This window comes from Neofelis nebulosa, chromosome 9 (genome assembly GCF_028018385.1).
Source record: "Neofelis nebulosa isolate mNeoNeb1 chromosome 9, mNeoNeb1.pri, whole genome shotgun sequence".
Lineage (NCBI taxonomy): Eukaryota > Metazoa > Chordata > Mammalia > Carnivora > Felidae > Neofelis > Neofelis nebulosa.
The window spans coordinates 132,968,946-132,977,200 of NC_080790.1; the positions used below are offsets into that span (position 1 = coordinate 132,968,946).

The 8,255-nt window shown below is 44.3% G+C and overlaps 1 protein-coding gene across 5 annotated transcripts in view; it reads right to left on the bottom strand.

The window, feature by feature from the left end:
• Positions 1–8,255, bottom strand: part of ZNF217 (zinc finger protein 217) — a 38,764-nt gene that overhangs the window by 15,681 nt on the left and 14,828 nt on the right. The window lies entirely within an intron of this gene.

Here is an 8,255-nt window from a genome sequence, read left to right on the forward strand (position 1 = left end):
TGTGTGTGTGTGTGTGTGTGTGTGTACACGTATGTAAGAAATTTTACTACTCTCTGATATTTTAAGTTTGGGGGAACTCCAGTTTCCTACAAATAATCTTTCCCCAAAAGACACCACTCCTAAACTCAACCTCTGAATTAGAAACATGGTGTGGGTACATACATCCCTATTATTTCCAATCCAGGGTAAATGGCGTGACCAGAAGGAAATGCCTCAGTTTAGTTTCAATTTTTGTCTCTGAAATGTTCAAATATCTGGGTTAAAGAAGTCATCATCAGCTTCTAACACAAGACCTAGAGGATTAGTAAAGGAGGCACAGTGCAAAAAAAAAAAAAAAAAAATTAGGAGCGGAACAGAGGCCTGGAGATGAGGGGAAGGCCCTCATTCTAGGCCCCCCAGCTGCAAGAGTCTCCTACGAGGAGTCTCCTACGAGGGTCAGATGGGGAAGGAGAACCTCCCCGGCAAAACCTGAAGCACTTCCTCCTCAAGGGAAGCTTCTGGCACAGATTGTGATGGCCATCGACTGTGCCCAACTGTCCTAAGCACTAGACTCCCGGTGAGTCATGGCAATCCTTACTACTCACCCAAGATCTGCAAACCCTGGGCCACCTGTTTGAAGATCCCAGGAGCAGAGACCCTGTCGACCTTGTTCACCATGATGTCCCCATGCCTAGAAGGGGTCCCTGGCATGGGGTCAGGCCCTCAATAAACCCCTGGTGAATAAATTAACAAACACTAACGTCATCAGTACAGGTATACAATCAGTAATGCACATCTCTGGCCACAGTCACCAGTCTGAACTGATCTGATATTAAAATTAACCCGAATGTTAATGAGAACTTCTTTCTACACGGCTCTCCATGGCTGCTGTCTAATTTATCATTCTCTGCAGTTTCAAGGGTGTAATAATAAAAAACAAGATCCTAATTAATCCTACCATGAAGTTGACCAGCATAGGCAAAACCTTATCATTTAGATTTAAAACTACGCTCCTTACTGACCCACCAAAACAGACGTGCAGGACAAGCAAGGAAAATCTGACAACAAACGCCTCGGACTCTTGACTTAAGAAACCGTTTGCAGACTAAACACTTCCTTAAACTATAAACCAATTACCTGTATCACTTAAAACCAATCTGCTAAACAAAACCCCCAATCTTTAACAGTGACTGCGATACTACTTGAATAATAACAAAACTTACCAAAAAATACACATTCTAATCTAATTACTGTTAATAACAACCATTCCAGTCGAGTGAAGTGCACACCCACACACAGCCTTCCTAGAGCCTCGCTCTCCAGGTGGAGCAACACAGAAGCCACGGCAGGCACACCAAGGCACTGCCGGCCCAGGAAGTTGTCTGTCTTCACAAAGAACTGGAGGAGGAAGGAGGGGGAGGATCTTAATCCGACCCCTAGAATCTAAATGCTTTTAGTTTGCAGAGAAGTTGAGCATTCAGAACATACTAGGCTTCCCGAAAGGCAGTTTGCAAAATTGTTTGTCAGTGTTTAAAAAAACGTTCTTAAACCTTTACTCAGGGAGACGATACACTTAACCTTCAGCTATACACCCCCAAGGCACCAGAGGCAAGAGGTTATCCGGCATAACCTCATATTCCGCAAGAGTACTGGTGATTACTTTATACTGTGATTAGATACTTTAAAAAAAAATGTACAACAACATAATCTTTGAAAAACAGTAAGAACCATATTGCTTAGAAGTACCTAAAATAGAAGTCTAATGCTCTTTAGGCCATTTGTTTGTTTGTTTGTTTGTTTGTTTTGTTTTAAAGCAGATGCTCCGTGGGGAGTAAAGCTCAGGAGATTCTGCCACTATCTACAGATTTTGAAATTAGCAAATATTACACATTATACAATGCTTAATGAAAAAAATACAATAATTTGTGCTTAAGCACAGCAAATTAGAAGGAAACGCCACCTTGCTGACAATTGCTGTGACTTGGGAATAGTCCTTCATGTACAAACGTACTCACACTGTTAACCTTTACAGACAGCATGCCTCCACTTTAGCTAAACAGGTTATCTTACATTTTTTGATATGGAATATTTATTACCCTATGATGGAGCAAGAGGAATTCAAAGTCCTCAAAAACTGTCAAAGACACCCAATTCTGTTTATAACTAAGTAATATGCAGTATTCCTGCAATTCTACTCTTTCCCTCCGAGTCACTCAAGTGTCCAAATATATGATCATTAAAATATTTCACCCAAACAAACTGCTAGTCTCTGGCCTGTTTCATTTGTATCCTGTAAAAGGCAAAATTATCTCCAAGATCTGGTCAGGAAACTTAACAGTTTTTCTATAAATGTTCCTTCTGTACGTTACACATATGAGTTTTTTCCTTAATCCGACAAGTGAGGAGAACTGTACATAGTTACGCCACAGCGACAATCCAAACCTGTAACTTTAAATCCTTCAACACTATTTCAAGGAAATCACCAAGGTCACACCCATGAGCTGAATGGTCAACCCAACTTTCCTAATATAGCTGTGAAAAGATGTTTAAAAGTTCAGTGAAAAGATTAAAATATTCAAAAGGTTATATTCAGCATCACGATCTAAAACTAGTCAAAAGCAAATGGTTTAAAAATAAAAAAGCCATTGGCCGGTTCAAAGGCAAGGCCTGGGAAGATCCTACGGCCATCTCATTTTCCTGAAACTGTAATAAGGGCCCAGTTCTAAATACAATTAGAGACCAGAGTACTATAAAAATATACAGTCATATTCGTACATTTGAGTGTCAGGATTAAAAACTCTGCCTCATTCATTCCAAATCAATTAAGGTCAGTTAAAGGATCTCAACGTGAACTTGAAGCCACATAACTAGTTTTAGTTTCGGTATTATCAATATTAACAGATCCTGTGGTCTGTAAACTGGCTTTGACAAATCCCATCCTGATCGGAAAAAGAGAACTATAAGGGAAATGAATAAAACAAGAATTTTAATGCAGCCATCAGATGAAGCCTTGCGATCTGTGAGATTCCATTCCTGCTACTTCACCAGTAGTACACCTTAACTACTTTTGGAAGGATGTTACGACAGAACTGCACCAAAAAGAGAGATTTCAATAAAAAAAAGCCAACCTATCTTTACCTATATTCTCTCGCTCCCCACAAAGGAAACGCTTGTGTATCTGCACACACAGATAACTGCATATATAGGTATAGAAGGAACTAGAACCATTACCCCACACACCTACACCACTTTTTCCACAAGGCCAAATGGTGAGTGTTCTTGATTATACCCAATTTAACCAACCAGATTAAATATAAACACGGGCACGGCCTTTTAAGGCAGGCGCTCTTTCTTTAGCCAACATTTAAAGATTCCCCTCCCTATCTCTGTTGAGTAAATACTAAGGTTGTAGGTCTGGCTCTTTTAAGTCACCTGTTTGCTTTCAAAATTCAGGGAAAAGCTCTCCTTTCAATTAATATGTATAGAATCACTGTTCCTTAGATTTGTATGCTGGACTGAAAAAAAAAAAATTAGCCACCGATTTCAAAAAACCCAAAACACACGTCTTCTGGTGTAAATGAACTGTGTTGAAGTCACCCCGATGGACACAGGTAGGAGAAAAAACAAACAAACAAACAAACAAGCAAGCAGTTCTCCTAATGGGATTCGAGAACAAAACAGATGTGGACTCTAGCTCCGGTCCACAGAACCATAGTTTAAATTCAAAACGTTTCCTGACACGCTGGCAACTAATGAACAACGATACACAAAACACAAACGAATCCATTAAAAAACTGGCATCTGACTCCGGGTAACAGAAGCTCTTCAGCCCGAACTGAAGGAATGCGGAGGTCAAAAACAACTTAGGTAAAGCTTCGGAACAAAAGCCCAGGAATTCAAACTAATTCTCTCATTTAACTTCCCCGGCTGTCTTTTCAGGTTTAGTAATTTTATTTCTCAACGTGATCATAAAATTACCAAACTGGCCCCTGATTTCCAGTAACTCAGCTATGTAGTTAGCCTGGGCAGGAAGTAATGGGATGTTAAGAACAGTCAGTCAACAAATGTTCAAATGTGTAGTCGTTTAATGAACATTCCAATGTTAAGCATAAAGGGGCGGTCTGTGGCGGCAGCTGGCTGCTGGGGGGGGGGGGGGGGGCGGGGGGGAGCCCCAGCATTTATTTGGAAGCTAGCTCTAAACAAGAGTTGAGCTTCCTCGTCCTGAACGGCAGATTTTAGAGAAGGACGGTGGTCGCACTTCCTCAAAGTCAGACTTCCAGCTGCCCTCGTGGTCTCCATTCAAAATCCTCTGCCCCACACACCACTACCAATTTGCCTCACTGTGTTATCGGTCGGAGAGGAATCGTCCAGATCGCCTCCCTTCCTAACAGCCAACACTTCAAGAACTTTCTGCTGCCCCCAAAAGGAGGCCATTCGGTTAGGACGATCAAGCTTTCCCTCTCCCGAATTTCAGAAATTTCCTGCTGTCTTTGTGTAATTGATTCTTTCTTCCACGTGCATTTTAATCTGGTTAACACCCCTCCCCCTCCCAAATCTGGAGGTGAGGTGTACAAATCGAGACTCTTCCAGCCTCCTTTAGTTTACAGGCTGTAACTAAACCTTTCCCTACTTGGAGCATTTAATATGATTAGGATTTCTTTCATTTCAGCTCAGTAGCTATTCTGTAAACACCTTCCAGGTTTTTACTTGTAACACCTCAGTAACTCTTTGAAAACTATTAGGTGTATTCCAGATGTAGTCGTTTAAATTAAAATCTCCTTGCACTTACTTTATTCTAGTGGAATACTCATCAGCTTATACAACGGTCTCAGGTTTCTCGTTCCTACTGTACAATTCTAAACCTTGAAAATATATAGCCATTGTTCGGGACCTTGGCTTCAACTTCCCAATTCATTTACTAAACAAACTGCCAGGGGGTTACACTGAAATAGGAAATTAGCAATGAGCCATTTAAAATAAGTCATCCCCAGCAACCTCAAAAAAACTAACACACAGGCCATCCTGGCATGTGTGGGATGGGACCATGCGAACTGAAATGGTCTTTGAGCAAATGGGAACACAGCTTCACGTGAAACATAAAAAAAGGTCCAGATCATGCACAGTCCTAAAAGAGATCAAAGTATCTTTTTTTTTTTAATCAAGTAGTAGATAGTAGGCAGTCAAGAGTAATTAAAACTACTCAAAAGTTCTTATCAACCAATATCATTTTTGTGACAACAGGGAGAAAAGAATGTAATTTTATAAAGTGGGAAAACACATCTTTGGGGACCCCTGAGGCTCTAATCAAGCGTCTCGGAATTAAGAGTGCTCCAGGGTTGGGAAAAGGCAACCCTGCTGTGGCAAAAACATGCCATTTCATCATAAATGTTGTTAAAAGAGAGTAAAGTGATTATCTGAAATGAGGAGAGAGGGACTCTGTCGTTGCCAGGCCATTATATTCCTTAATGATTTCATCAGTTTGTAAGCGACTGGATGATGAAGTCTTATTTTCTGATTTCCTCTTTAAAGGTCCACTGGAAGGGAGACGGGCGGCTACTCCTCCCAGAAGTTCCACTGCCAAAAAATGGAGGCTTACAAAGAGAATGCAAATCAACCTCCACCTTAAGAGTAAAGGCAAACCCTAGCACTCCTCCGTCCTCTTCCCCTCTACTACCTGGGGTGGGGGTGGGGGTGGGGGGGGGATATCAAGCTGTTATCTAAATAGATTCTTCAGGGTGAAGGGGGAAAATATTTTCTACAAACTTTATCAACGTGGTGTATTAGTTCCTTTTTTTGATTAGGAAGTGAAAGGGAAGGATATGAACCCCAGACCACTGCTAAACTTCGATCTTAACAAGTTATTAAAAAACAGCAAAGGTCACACTGCCAAGCGTTGGAAGGCGCCGTGAAGATAAAAGGTTGGAACCAAGTTGGACACTAAGGAAAAGTGTGTCCTCCGCCTGGAGAAGTCATAATCCTCCCCCACTTCCTCCCCCAGCACGCAAACCAATGTGGAGCCCCCGAGGAGGAGGCTTCCTCTTCTTCACGCTAAATAATTAACATTCCAAGCAATCAGATTATTAACCCTATTCGAACAAACAAGCCAAATAAATGGTGTGCCTTGTGGCTACTGACAAGAGGATTTTTAAGTAAGTCACACTGCCTCTTGAATTTAAGACCTTCTAGAACTGATTAAAAATGGAAGCAATTTGGGGCGGTGGGAGGGGTTTTTCACTAGAACACCAGGATCAAACGCACACACACTACTACGAGTCTTTGGGATACTGAACAAAACAGTATCTAAAATAAACAGGACTTCTCAGAAAAAGTCATCTACCATTAAAGGACACACCTTAAAAGTTCTTAGACACATTAACTAAGCAAGCACAAACCAGTGGTTTGACTGCTATATTTTTCAGACAAAAAGCAATTAGGTTATTACTCCGCACTTGCCCCTCCAGACACGACAGGCCTTTTTAGAAACGCTAGATTATTCACTCAAAGTGTTATAAAATTTAGTATTTTAAGTCTTAGCTGATATCCACCAGGGCATCCATCCATGGGGGGGCGGGGGAGGGGAGGGGGGGGCGTACAGTAACAGAACATTTCTAAATGTACTTCTTAACATATACAAAAGAGAAGGTGCAAGGCCTCCCAAGACCCCTACCTAGTCGCCAGGCCTGGCCGGCAGCTGTTGCTACCCTGCCTTTTCTTTTGTTGGGCTTAATCTCATGTCAACTCATTCAACCAACTCAAAAGCGATGAAGACATAATTGAATCAACCTGAACTAAATCAGACCTAGGCTTCTTAAAACATACAGCTTAATGGTTCCAAATGATCTAGAAAGCGAGGAAACCAGCTAGTATGTAGCACGTAGTAGTCAATACCACAGGACCCCAAACTGGCCCAAGGACCACTGCAACAGCCCTGCATTTAATACACGTTTAGGAATGTTCAAGCCAGCGCTTCAAGCCCTATAGGCTGATTCAGAAAGATAAACTGAGGCTCAAGGAATTTCAAAGAGGAACACAGCAAAGCCTTAAACTCCAAAGCGACTATTCTTTTCTTGGGGAAACAAAAAAAGAGAAAAAATAAAGTTTCTGCTACTCCCTGTGTAAGCAGGCCACTGGGGTCCCAGAAGTGGCCACTGGTGGCTCTTTCCTGTTCCTGTAACTAAACCTTTAGGAAAAGTCCCCGCCTGCCCACCCCACCCCACCCCCATCCCACCCGCCCAAGAATGCTACTTCCCGTCCTCGGTGGCCCTTCCCTGAATCCCAAAATGCGGGTTCCAACCCGGGACCTGGACGTCTGTCCCGATCCCCGGGGCGCAGGTACCGGCCTGCAGGTCTGGCCCCCATCCGGGCAGGACCGCTCAGGCCGCCCCAAATCCGGCCTCCAGGGGCCCCCAGCAGCGCCCTCGTCTCCCCTCCCCATCCCGTGCAGCTCGCATTTTGGGGCCACAGCTAGAGAGAAGAGGGCTCTACATCTGAAACTGCGCGGTTTCGCCACTCAGCGCCTCCTGGCAGAAACTTCCCTTTTAAAAAAAAAAAGAAAGAAAGAAAGAAACACTTATAGGCGAACATTTCAATCCTTCCTGCCCTTTAGAGTTACTAGTTCTGCTTCCAGCTGGCTTTGGGACTCCAAGTAGAATTAAGTTATAAAGATATTCTTTAAGCGTTTAATGGCTATTTAAAAACTTTCAAAAAATCTTTAAAATTAAAGAGAAAAAACAACAACAACAACAACACCTTATCACACACATCCAGGAATCGCAGCCCGTGCACCGCCTACTCAGGGATGGGCAGGAGACCGGGAATCCCGGGGACGGATTTGGGGGCGCCCGGGGGCTCGTTGGGGTGTGCGTCGGGGTCTGCGGCGACGCCAAGCCCCTCCCTCGGCCCCTGTAGACGCGCCCTCCGCCCGGCCCGTGTGGACGGTCCCGGCCATTGTTTGCGGGGGACGCCTGTTAGGACGCATTGTTTTGGCTGTTCCCAAGTTGCCCCGGCCCCCCCTCGGGGCCATCGCGGGGGGCTCTGCGCCGGCCCCCTCACCTCCGCCCGCCCCCCACGGCCAAGCCGGCAAACCCGGAGAGCCGCCCGGCGGAGCCACCCAACTTTTCCGGAACAGCCCCCCACCCACCCACGCACGCACGCAGCCCCCGGCTCTCTCCGGCCGGCCCCCCGGCCCGGGCCGGAGAAGGGGGGACTCCCCCGCCCCCAAGCCCTCCCGTCAGTCCCCGAGAGTGAGTGTGATGGTAAAACACTGTACACACCGG